This window comes from Dendrobates tinctorius, unplaced genomic scaffold (assembly GCF_039654945.1).
Source record: "Dendrobates tinctorius isolate UK_male_01 unplaced genomic scaffold, ASM3965494v1 ptg000001l, whole genome shotgun sequence".
NCBI lineage: Eukaryota > Metazoa > Chordata > Amphibia > Anura > Dendrobatidae > Dendrobates > Dendrobates tinctorius.
The window spans coordinates 2,081,287-2,095,022 of NW_027361669.1; positions in this window are offsets into that span (position 1 = coordinate 2,081,287).

Genomic DNA, 13,736 nt, shown 5'->3' on the forward strand with positions numbered 1-13,736 from the left:
AGCGATATCGCAATGTGTAACGGGGGCTTTAAGGGAAAAAGCAGTAGAGTTGATGATGCAACACTACCACAGTTAGTTTTTTTTTTTTTCCAAGAAAATTGCCTCACACACCTGATATACAATGGTGCCAAAGCGGATGCCTATATCTGCCTACCCCTCCTATCAGCCATCAAGCCAAGATAGTATAATATATGTGGATCTATTTTTTTTTCAGTCAGGCAACTTACAATAGGGTTCAAGAGATTTCTAATGTTCTTCAAGGTTAGAGTTATGCTGTAGGCGACACTATTGACTATTGACGACACTGTAGACACTATTTTTGCCATCAAAAACTCCAAATGGAATTGAACCAAGCAAAATTGTGAATAAACTATTGTGCATTGTTTTCTATACAAAAACTGTGGGGTATCCGCCCTTATATAAAAGTATTTGTGCCAGGCCTGTATTGTATGGTTCTGTTTCTAAAATATGAAAATAGCCTAAAGGTGTAATTAGATAGGCAGATTTCTAGACATATCCAACCTGATGGGCACTTGTGTTGGGATAGAATGTCATTTAAATCCTCATCTGCCGATTATTATTCTGTGTAAACGTCGCATTAAAGTGGTTAGGCAGAACCTTCTAAAAACTGTAGGGTCCACAAGATATGATAACTCTTTGTAGCATGTGGCTTTTTTTTATTAGTACGGATATTGCTATATTGTTATATTGATAGTATAATAGTAGAAATTTTAACAGCATCACAGTAATACCTTTCCAGAGATGTACTCGTGTATGAACAATTACATTTTGAAGTACAATTTTTACTTAATTTTTAAAACTCTTACAAAATGCTAATCCTTCTGTCTATCTCTCAAATATATATATGAATATAAACATACACTTAGATTTCCATGATTTACATATATGTATACATGTCTGGCCAGAGGCAAAATAAATGAAAAAGCAGTAGAAGAAGAGGAAATGAGACATTAAAATTTTGAAATAGAGAGGAAATTATAGAAGCATAAAGCTGCGGTCCCTGAGGGAACAGCTGTGCATGCTAATCCCTCCTGGGCTTCTCCCGTCGGATTCCCCTTCCTTCCTCCTGTCCTCCTCTAATAGCTCCCCTGTTTCTTCAGGACAAAACTAGGCCTTTGTGCAGGGTCTCGGAACAACATTAAAAACAGGAATGGGGAAATTGTAAACAGGAGGCTTTTGGCCTACAAGCCAAGGCACACACAGGCCTCTGAGGCCTACTGCATGTTAAGCAAAGAAACAGATCTTTGTTGCTGGAGGGATTAAGGTTGCAGGATTTCTAGGCACTGTTAAGGCATTCAGCTGGCCTGAAGTAAGGGCTTTGTAAAGAGATACCTGCATTATATATCTGCGAGCGGAAATCATTCATACTATTTATACAATCTGAGTAATGTGATATTGTCTGACTGCAGAGTGGCCTACCAAGCTGAAATGATCCATTTTGCAGCCAGAGATGCTTTAACCCTTAAAGACTCGAATTTCCCATTCTGATAAAGTAAAGCAGTGATGTGTTTAGGTATTTAAAAAAATACTTAAACTTTTGAATTTACAATCACTAAAAAATATTTTTTTTTTTTTTTGTAATGTAAAAAATTTCAGTCCATGCAATATGTAACATTCATTAATCCATTAAATATTCAGTTACAAAACAGGCCTTAAAAAGGGCAAACTAAGCTAAAATGTATAAACACCTGATTGTTTTTTTTTTCTACTGTAGATATATCTACATGATACATTAGTTCTAAGTTACATCAATTATTCTTACCTTGAGTAAATGAAAGATAAAGTTGCAATCAGAATGATTTAACCTCCATTACAAATTAGATTTATTTGGAAACTTTCTGCTATTTGCAATAAATCAATGAAGGACAATGGAAATAGCGCAATACAACTATCATAAAAAGTGGTTTCTCCAAGTACAACACATAATGCGGCTTTTAATGACTACCGCTGTGGCGCCCCCAGGAGTATGGTCACCACAGTGGCATTGCCTTCCTCCTGGGAGGGTGATGTTAGGCTTGGAAGCAATGAAGGGTCTCTCTAGCAGATAACCATGTCATGCAACACAGTTCCCACTCCAGGCCAGCAGAGGGAGCTCTGAACCAGAATTGGGGGAGGAGTGCTCTCTGAGGGCCAGGAAGGGAAATTAGTTAGTTAGTGTGAGGAGGGCAACAAGTGTAGATGTGTGGAGAGAAGCTGGAGGTTGAGCTGAGGATAGAGAGCTCCCTCCCAGTGATAGCGCATGATCTGGAGCCTGGTCTCCACGGTTGTATGGATACTGAAGGTCCTGCAACAGAAACCAGAGGTGTAGGAAGCTGTAAATGCTCTATTCTCACCTAAGACTCGGAGGCACAACAGCGACGGGTGAGCCAAGAGAGATAGAGGGCTACAGCTGTCTGCCATATGAGGTAGTTCTAAAAGAAGATAAGAAGGAGGAACTTCAGTGTTACACTGTGCTGCATGTACCTCAACTAAGCGCTAGGAAGGAGACTACACAACCCATCTGAGAGAGAGATTCCTGAGTTGCTTCCAGGCTAGCCTGCTCCTGTGCCATCTGTAATCGGGACCCTGGACTGCATTTGCCAAGTAAAGGTAAAGAAACTGCACCCTGTTGTGTCCTTGCCTTCTTACTACAAACTCTCCGGCACTGCTGCTTCCTTGTGCCATACACTGCACTCTCGTCCCCAACACCTACCTACACTGCCCTTGGACCAACAGCCCTGCCTGTGGAGGGCTATAACATCACTCCTGCACCCCACCATCTGTCCCAGCAGAGGAGCTGTCTGCAGCGTCGGCTTAACATCTTCATTGCCGACCACCATAGGTGGTGTCATGAATCATTCATAAACTTTATTCAACCACTCAACCCCTTTACATGGGCGCCAGGGCCACGGACCAGGTCACCGCTGCTGTGACATTCCCCTCTGAAGGACCGGCCCGAAACCGAGTACCCCACAGCCCTGGGAGGGCGACCCATTTTGGCGTCACGAACAGGATTACGGAGCCCGGTATCCCCGGGTCCTGTGTGCCAGAGACTGTTTTGTGTACTGTGGACTGTTGGCACCATTGCCGCCATTATCTCACTGCTTGGCGCACGTGGGAGACCAAAGAGGCGGGCCTTCGTGGGCAGAGCCTGCCGAAGAGCGCGAGGAAGTGAAGTGCTGCGCGGGAAGAGAGGACAGCGCACGAGAAGGGAGGAGCTGAGGCCTACAGCTAGTAAGCCGCTCAACCCCGGGGCCTGGCAACCGTTAACTAGGGGGGAAGGAGAATGTTAGGGCACGCGCCGATGCAGCGGCGGACGCCCTCGCAGACCCCACAGCGCCGCTGAACCCTGCAGCCAGTGCTGCATCTAGGGCACCACAAGAAACAGCGCCCATAATGCCGCTGTCTATGCCTTACATGCCGGGAGCAGCCTGGCTACCGCAGTATTCAAGAGAGTCACATACCCTGAGTGAATTTAAAGAGAGACTGTGCAGTTTGTTTGAGGTATATCCCCTATCTGAAAGCCAGAAGGTGAATATCCTTATTGGGCAGCTAACAGGTGCAGCACAGAGGGAAGTAAAAGCCTGGCAGGATAGTGACAAAGAGACTGTTTAACAGATTTTGGCCAAGATAAGAAGCACCTTTGACACTCGCACTGCAGCTGAAATCAAGATGAGGTTCTTTGGATGTAAACAGAAAGTGCAGGACAATATAAGGGACTATGCTCTTAACCTGAAGGAGGCGCTGCGAGCCGTCAAGCTGATTAATCCTGATAGTGTGAAAGATGGAGACGGACTGTTGAAGGAGCAGTTCATTGAGGGACTCCTATCCAGCACCCACAGAGCACAGCTGTGCATCATAGCCCTGCAAAACCCTGACCTAGACTTTGCTGATTTCAAGGACAGGGCTATCCGGGTGCTGCAGGAACCAACTGTCAGCTGTCCAGCGCCCCCTAGGCGCCCAGCGATCACCTACCACCAGGAAGCAACATCTTTCCCTTCCATCCCTGTGGAGGCTGATGCACAGTCTCTGGATAAAGATCCAACTGAAGAGCTGCGTCTTCAGGTCCAGGAGTTGCCCAAAGGTATGGCTGCACTTACTAAAACCATTCAGTCCCTGCAGATGTCCTCCAAGGAGAAGATCCAGCTTGCTTACAGTCCAGATGATGTCCCATGGCTCCGGAAGAAGAGGACCCCGCCACTCAGAGGGAGGAACAACGATCGCTATGACCAGGATGGACGTCCCATCTGTCGTCACTGCACAAGGCAGGCCACCTTGCAAGATTTTGTTATTTAAACGAGCAACCCCTGTGGCAGATGGCCAACCCCCAGGAGTAGGACCACAAAGCCCAAGGAACTGGAGAGCCAAGTATGTTGGAGGGAGACCGATCCTTCCAGTGGTGATTGCCGGCATTCCCATGAACGCTTTGCTGGACACTGGCTCCCAGGTATCCACTATGCCCTATATCCTCTACAAGCGGTATTGGGCTGACTCTGTACTCACCCGTGGCCCAAGTGATGAACTCACAGTGGTTGACAGTAATGGTCAGTCTTTACCGCCTGTAGTATGTAAAGAAATTACTGTTAAATTGGGTCGAGTAGAGTTAAAATCCCAAGGTCTGATAGTTGTGGATATTGATCGACGAGAATGTAATCCCATGATGACTATTGGTACAAATGCAATTGAAAAATTGTCTTTCCGAGGTTATTGTCTTGTTGCAACAGGTGGCTGAGACTGCTGGTTCCAGTGAACAACGAGTCCTGCAGAAGGAGATCAAGGCCCTGATGCAAAGACAGCAGGTAGAACTCTCTGGCAGAGAAATTGGCAGTGTCAGAGTGAGTGATGCTTTCCCCATTGCAATACCCCCCAGATGTGAAATGTTGATTTGGTGTCGGGCAGCCATAGGCCTCAGAGGAAAAGATTACCAGGCCTTGGTAGAACCAGTGTACTCTGATAGCCGACACACTGTCCTGACAGCCAGAGGAGTAGTTGATGTATGTAAAGGGAGAGTACCTGTACGCCTTTTGAATTGTGGGGAGGAGGAGGCCACAATACCTCGGTATGCCACAGTTGCTAAGCTTCTCACTGTCAGTAACAATGCAATGCAGGCAGCAGAGCCCTTGGTCTCATCCGACCAGGTGGAGGACAATGGCTCTGTAAAGCAGCTGGAGGAGTGGTGCCAGCAGCTGCATGTGGGAACTGACTCCACCACTTCATACCAAAAGAATGGGGTTTACAGAGTGACTCAGGAGTATGAGCGGGTATTCAGTAAACACCCTCTAGATTTTGGGAAGGCAAAAGGGGTTCAACATCATATCCCCACTGGAGATCATCCACCCATTAAAGAAAGGTACCGACCTATACCCCCAACACAATATCAATGTGCCAAAGGTATGTTGAGAGAGATGAAGGAAGCAGGGGTTATCAGAGACATTTGTAGCCCCTGGGCAGCTCTAATAGTTTTTGTAAAGAAAAAGAATGGTACCATGAGAATGTGTGTTGATTACAGAAAAATTAACAGCATTACACATAAGGATGCCTACCCATTACCCAGAATTGAGGAGTCCTTAGCTGCACTTAAATCTGCTAACTACTTTTCCACCTTGGATCTCACTAGTGGGTATTGGCAGGTTCCCATGGCAGAGGCAGACAAGGAGAAAATGGCCTTCACCACTAGTGTTGAGTGATACCACCCGATATTGAAAAAAGTATCGGGTATCGCCGATTCCAATCCCGGAAGTCCCATTCAAGTCAATGGGACAGAAATATCGGAATAAAAAAAACCCCTTTCTTGCCTTGTACATCCTGTTCGGGAGGGGGGAAGAGTGTGGGCGGTGCGTGGGCGGACACTGTGCATGTCTGTATGTGCGGGCGGGCTCTGTGCGGACCTCTCGGGGGTCTGTGCCTACTGTCGGGGGCCTGTGCCGGCTGCCGGTGGTCTGTACGGGCCTCTCGGGGGTCTGTGCCGGCTGTCGGTGGTCTGTGCCGGCTGCCGGGGGCCTGTGTCGGCTGCCGGTGGTCTGTACAGGCCTCTCGGGGGCCTGTGGCAGCTGACGGTGGTCTGTACGGGCCTGTCGGGGGCCTGTGCCGGCTGTCGGTGGTCTGTGCCGGCTGCCGGGGGCCTGTGCCGGCTGCCGGTGGTCTGTACGAGCCTCTCGGGGGCCTGTGCGAGCCGTCGGTGGTCTGTGCCGGCTGCCGGGGGCCTGTGCCGGCTGCCGGTGGTCTGCGCGGGCCTGCCGGGGTTCTTGTGTGTGTGCAGGCATCGTCCGATGGGACTTCAAGTCCCATCGGGCTATGCCTGCTACAATGACAGTGATTGACACATTAGCCAATGATGGGACAGTAGTAGTCCCATCATCCGGCTAATGTGTTGAATGTAAAAAAAAAGAAAAAAAAAAGCATACTACATACATACTGAATATATACTACATTCATACAGCATGCATACATACTACATACATGCTACATATATACTACATTCATACAACATACATACATACTACATATTTACTAGATATATACTACATTCATACAACATACATACATACTACATACTACATACATGCTACATATATACTACATTCATACAACATACATACATACTACATACATGCTACATATATACTACATTCATACAACATACATATATACTACATACATGCTACACATATACTACATTCATACAACATACATATATACTACATACATACTACATGTATACTAGATTCATACAACATACATACATACTACATACTACATATATGCTACATACATACTACATTCATACAACATACATACATACTACACACTACATACATGCTACATACTGTATATACTACATTCATACAACATACATACATACTACATACATGCTACATACACTCACTGGCCACTTTATTAGGTACACCATGCTAGTAAGGGGTTGGACCCCCTTTTGCCTTCAGAACTGCCTCAATTCTTCGTGGCAGAGATTCAACAAGGTGCTGGAAGCATTCCTCAGAGATTTTGGACCATATTGACATGATGGCATCACACAGTTGGCGCAGATTTGTCGGCTGCACATCCCTGATGCGAATCTCCCGTTCCACCACATCCCAAAGATGCTCTATTGGATTGAGATCTGGTGACTGAGGAGGCCATTTGAGTACAGTAAACTCATTGTCATGTTCAAGAAACCAATCTGAGATGATTCGAGCTTTATGACATGGCGCATTATCCTGCTGAAAGTAGCCATCAGATGTTGGTTACATTGTGGTCATAAAGGGATGGACATGGTCAGCAACAATACTCAGGTAGGCTGTGGCGTTGCAACGATGCTCAATTGGTACCAAGGGGCCCAAAGAGTGCCCAGAAAAAATTCCCCACACCATGACACCACCACCACCAGCCTGAACCGTTGATACAAGGCAGGATGGATCCATGCTTTCATGTTGTTTACGCCAAATTCTGACCCTACCATCCGAATGTCGCAGCAGAAATCGAGACTCATCAGACCAGGCAACGTTTTTCCAATCTTCTACTGTCCAATTTCGATGAGCTTGTGCAAATTGTAGCCTCAGTTTCCTGTTCTTAGCTGAGAGGAGTGGTACCCAGTGTGGTCTTCTGCTGCTGTAGCCCATCTGCCTCAAAGTTCGACGCACTGTGCGTTCAGAGATGCTCTTCTGCCTACCTTGGTTGTAACGGGTGGCAATTTGAGTCACTGTTGCCTTTCTATCAGCTCGAACCAGTCTGCCCATTCTCCTCTGACCTCTGGCATCAACATGGCATTTCTGGCCACAGAACTGCCGCTCACTGGATTTTTTTTCTTTTTCGGACCATTCTCTGTAAACCCTAGAGATGGTTGTGCGTGAAAATCCCAGTAGATCAGCAGTTTCTGAAATTTTCAGACCAGCCCTTCTGGCACCAACAATCATGCCACGTTCAAAGGCACTCAAATCACCTTTCTTCCCCATACTGATGCTCGGTTTGAACTGCAGGAGATTGTCTTGACCATGTCTACATGCCTAAATGCACTGAGTTGCCGCCATGTGATTGGCTGATTAGAAATTAAGTCTTAACACACAGTTGGACAGGTGTACCTAATAAAGTGGCCAGTGAGTGTATATACTACATTCATACAACATACATACATACTACATACATGCTACATGTATACTACATTCATACAACATACATATATACTACATACATACTACATGTATACTACATTCATACAACATACATACATACTACATACATACTACATATATACTACATTCATACAACATACATACATACTACATACTACATACATGCTACATACATACTACATTCATACAACATACATACATACTACATACATACATACAACATGCTACAGACATGCTACATACATACATACTACATACTGCATACATACTACATACATACTGCATACAATACATTCATACAATACATACATATAGACATACAGTACATATAACATAGAGTACATACTCACCATCTCTTGTCACTTTGATCCCCGAAGCCAGTGTCATCTGTGGAAAAATATGAAAATAACAAACAAACAATATACTCCCTGATCTGCAGAAATCCACACGTGTCCCACGCCGATCTCCCGTGGAGAACAGCATGCTCCAGTCTGTGATTGTTAGTTTGTTTACTGTAAGTGATATCTGTAATTCGCATGTAACCCCTTCTTATGTACAGCACCATGGAATCAATGGTGCTATATAGAGTTGAGCGAAACGGGTCGAAAAATTTCAAAAGTCGCCGACTTTTGGCAAAGTCGGGTTTCATGAAACGAAACCCGACCCTAGGATGAGGTCGGCCACGAGTTCGGCGACTTACGTGCCAAAGTCGCGTTTCAAAAGTTTGTTTTGCGCTCTTTTTCAGCCAATCAGGATCCACGGACACTGTGGGCAACGTGATGACATAGGCAGGGGTCACCACCATCTTTCAGAAGGGCATGCAAGTGATTGGCTTGCTTTGGTGGGCGTCACAGGGGGTATAAAAGGGCGTGCACGCCGACCGCCATGTTCCTCATGCTGATCTCAGAATAGGGAGAGCTGCTGCTGATGATGATGATTCTGTAGGGAGAGCGTTAGGCAGGTAAGAAGACACCAAAAACTGCTTCTGCTGCTAGCGATTTTGCCTGTACAACACACCAGTCACTGTGTGTGCAGTGCAAGGGGAGGCTATATTGTGGTGGATCAGCGGTGTTGGTTGTTAGGCTGCCTTCTAAGGCTTCCTGACGGCTGCATTGCTGTTTACCCACTGCTCTGTAAACTGCTTTTTAAGGGTACGTGCACACGCTGCGGATTGTGGTGCGGATTCATCCTCGCGGATTTTGTAAAATCCGCAGGTGAAACCGCAGTTCAAAAGACCTGCGGTTTTACCTGCGGATTGCTCTGCGGTTTTGCCCTCAATGGAGAAGATGGCAAACCGCAGCAGAATCCGCAGAAAGAATTGACATGTCAATTCTTTCTGCGGATTGAAAACCGCAGATAATCCGCGCGGAAAATTCCGCACCGTCTGCACTGCGGTTTTTGATTCCCATAGGGAATAATGGTACTGTACACCGCAGCAAAAACTGCTGCGGACTCGCAGCGGCCAAACCCGCTGCGGAACCGCAGCAGAATCCGCAGCGTGTGCACACAGCCTTAAAAGCAATCCCAATTTTTTTTTTGTCCTGCTGAGGTACTGAGCGTGCGTTTTTCAGTGCGTAACTAGTATTATGAAGTTAATTAAGGTTGACAAGCTTAAGTAAGAAGAATTGATGCTTTTGGCATTCAAATGGGCACTGTAGGTGTGTTTCCTGTCCTCTCACTGCCGACTTTTATTTCCCATTGACTTACATTGGGTTTCGTGTTTCGGGACGACCCCGACTTTTCCCTATAGTCGGCCGATCTTGCTCGACCCGACTTTTGGAAAAGTCGGGTTTCACGAAACGAAACTCGACCCTAAAAAACCAAAAGTCGCTCAACTCTAGTGCTATATAAATAAATAATAATAATAATAACTACAATGGACTGGATACTTTGCAGTTTGAAAAAGAGGACAGAAAATACTAGAAAATGACTTTACCAAAGTGGCCACAAGAGAGATTTTCTGGAATAAAATACTCCATCCTAAACAGTGAAACTTTGCTATTTTTTAATTTGGAGAAGATTGTACTGATTACTAAAACTGTATTTATCATTATTTTACAGTTCATAGTGAACGCAGCTAATATCTTGATAGCAGAATTATAGAATGTTGACGTGTATAAGTTAATGCCTTAATGATTTATTATAGTTTTCCAATATGTCTTTAAAAAATGAGGGCTTTCCAGATACTATATAATCGTCTAATTCTGTCTGTCTGTTTGTAATGGAGATGTGCGGATGGCACCCAGGGTCCGGAGGAGAGAAGACTCTCCTCCAGTCCCTGGGTACGATAAACCTGTAAAAAATAGAATTAAAATAAAAAATAGTGATATACTCACCTTCCGACGGCCCCCGGACTCTTTCTTTCCTCTCCACGCTCCCGGCATCGGTCCCAGTAATGCTTTGCGTGAAAGACCGCTGATGACGTCGTGCTCTCGCGAGAGTGACGTCATCTCCGGTCCTTCGCGCTAAGCATTACTGGGACCGGAAGATGCCGGGAGCGTGGAGAGGAGATCGGGGACCGTCGGAAGGTGAGAATAACCTATTTTTTAAATTTTTTTCAAATTATTTTTTACATGCTATCTTTTACATAGGCAGCATCAATAGTAAAAAGTTGATCACAATTGTCAAACACTATGCTTGACAAGTGTGATCAACCTGTCAATCACATTCCAAGCGATGCTTCAAATAGCTTGGAATGCGCTTGAATTCCGCACGTGAAAATCGCGTGAAAAACTCATGTTTTTCGTGGGAAAATGCATCCGGATTCGCATGCGTTTTTCCCGCGGCGGAAGTGCTGCGGAAATTTCCGCAGCATTTCTGCAACATGTACTTAGCATATCAAAAAAATGTCCAAGATGTATAAATACCAACTCAAAAATGATTCATAAACCATAACTACCATTAGTAAATGGCAGAAAAAGAGACAAAAAGCATGATAATAAAATTTCTTCAAAGTTTATTATTTACTCAATACATAAAATAAACAAGGGAATATGCACAAAATGCAATGATAATACACAGACCAGAAACCATATCAGAAAATATGACAGGAAGACACCATGAAACTCATGTAATCAAAAACTTATTGATTGATAGATAGCAAAAATTATGATAAAATTCTTGATGTAATAGACAGATTATGTGCAAAATTCACAATGAAAAAAGTGCTACATGCAAGGAGGTGCCAATAATTGTCTGCTGCATATAAAATGCTAGCCACCCTATTGAAAAAGCACAGCCTTTTATTAAATGCACAAAAATCCACTGTGGAGAAAATGGTGTATAGTGCCACTCAGAATGAGCATTCACTTATTTCATATAAATTCCAGTCACCTATACCTCAGAAAAATAAAGTGCTTAATGCAATCAAATTGATTTTGTGTGCAAAATATGCAGGAAAAGTGCATAAAAAAGGTGCCAATAGTTGTCTGCTGCAAATAAATGCTAGCCACCGTATTGAAAAAGCACAGTCCTATATTCTGTGCGCCTACCAAGTCACAACTGAGCGAAGAAGAAAAAGGTGTGATTCGGTTTCATTAGGAATGCTCATTCACTTGCTGCATAAAAAGCTGCTAGCCACTGAAATCTCATTATGTTGCTGCATATAAAATGCTAGTCATCTATTGGCATAATGATCTCCTGAACTTACATATGTTACAGGTACGGGTCTGGTCTATCACAGCCACCCCGACAGCGCTGTTTCACCTCACAGACTTCCTCAAATAGGGGCATATTTTCTGATATGGTTTCTGGTCTGTGTATTAGCGTGTATTAGCATTTCATTTTGTGCATATTCCCTTCAATTTTGAATAAATCCCCAACAGTGTCACCAGCAAAGCACCCCCACACCATCACACCTCCTCCTCCATGCTTCACAGTGGGAACCAGGCATGTAGAGTCCATCCATTCACCTTTTCTGCGTTTCACAAAGACACGGTGATTCAAACCAAAGATCTCAAATTTGGACTCATCAGACCAAAGCACAGATTTCCACTGGTCTAATGTCCATTTCTTGTGTTCTTTAGCCCAAACAAGTTTCTTCTGCTTGTTGCCGGTCCTTAGAAGTGGTTTCCTAGCACCTATTTTACCATGAAGGCCTGCTGCACAAAGTCTCCTCTTAACAGTTGTTGTAGAGATGTGTCTGCTGCTAGAACTCTGTGTGGCATTGACCTGGTCTCTAATCTGAGCTGCTGTTAACCTGCGATTTCTGAGGCTGGTGACTCGGATGAACTTATCCTCCGCAGCAGAGGTGACTCTTGGTCTTCCTTTCCTGGGGCGGTCCTCATGTGAGCCAGTTTCTTTGTTGCGCTTGATGGTTTTTGCCACTGCACTTGGGGACACTTTCAAAGTTTTCCCAATTTTTCGGACTGACTGACCTTCATTTCTTAAAGTAATGATGGACACTCTTTTTTCTTTACTTAGCTGCTTTTTTCTTGCCATAATACAAATTCTAACAGTCTATTCAGTAAGACTATCAGCTGGGTATCCACCAGACTTCTGCACAACACAACTGATGGTCCCAACCCCATTTATAAGGCAAGAAATCCCATTTATAAAACCTGACAGGGCACACCTGTGAAGTGAAAACCATTTCCGGTGACAACCTCTTGAAGCTCATCAAGAGAATGCCAAGAGTGTGCAAAGCAGTAATCAAAGCAAAAGGTGGCTACTTTGAAGAACCTAGAATATAAGACATGTTTTCAGTAGTTTCACACTTTTTTGTTAATTATATAATTCCACATGTGTTAATTCATAGTTTTGATGCCTTCAGAGTGAATCTACAATTTTCATAGTCATGACAATAAAGAAAACTCTTTGGATGAGAAGGTGTGTCCAAACTTTTGGTCTGTAATGTATATATACGTATGTGTATATACATACATATATATATATATATATATATATATACACTGTATAACCATGATTATCTGAATAGTATACTTTGAAATTACAGTCTAACAAGATTAATTGAATAAACAAACTTTAGCAAGAATCGGGATCAACACACTAGTTAGGCATTACTCATAATTGGGACACAGGTACACCAATTGCCTTTGTAGAATTAGATCATGTTTCCATGAGTCCAATCTTCTCAGAGGTGCAGAAGCAAATCCCAAGATGTAAGCATCTTCCAACATACTGAGGGGTGACCAGGAGGCTGATTCCTCTCATCCTCAAATTCAGTTCTCCTCACTGGACTTATTTTCCTCTTTGCCACTAATACTAGAGATAGGATGCCTGTGAATCTCATTTTGTGTGTATTATGATGCAATGACGACAGTGCATTAGCCCAGATAGTCAAAAGAAGAGTCGGACATACCAGGAGGTATGGAAATTCATAGACCTACTGTCTAACGGCTACAGATGACTGATCTTGGAGATTGCAAATTGATTCATCCATCTCTAAAAACAATTCTCTTCACTGCTCTTACTTCCAGAAGAGCTTGCAAACTATTCTGCACTGAGCTGAGCATACCTCAAAAATAGTTCCGCAGAAAACAAAAATGGCAAGCCAACTCAGAATTTGGCAACTAAGTAACTTGAAATAGACTGGTTGTTATAGATTCAATGTTACTAGCAACCAGTTAATTTGAGAGTCCAATTGGG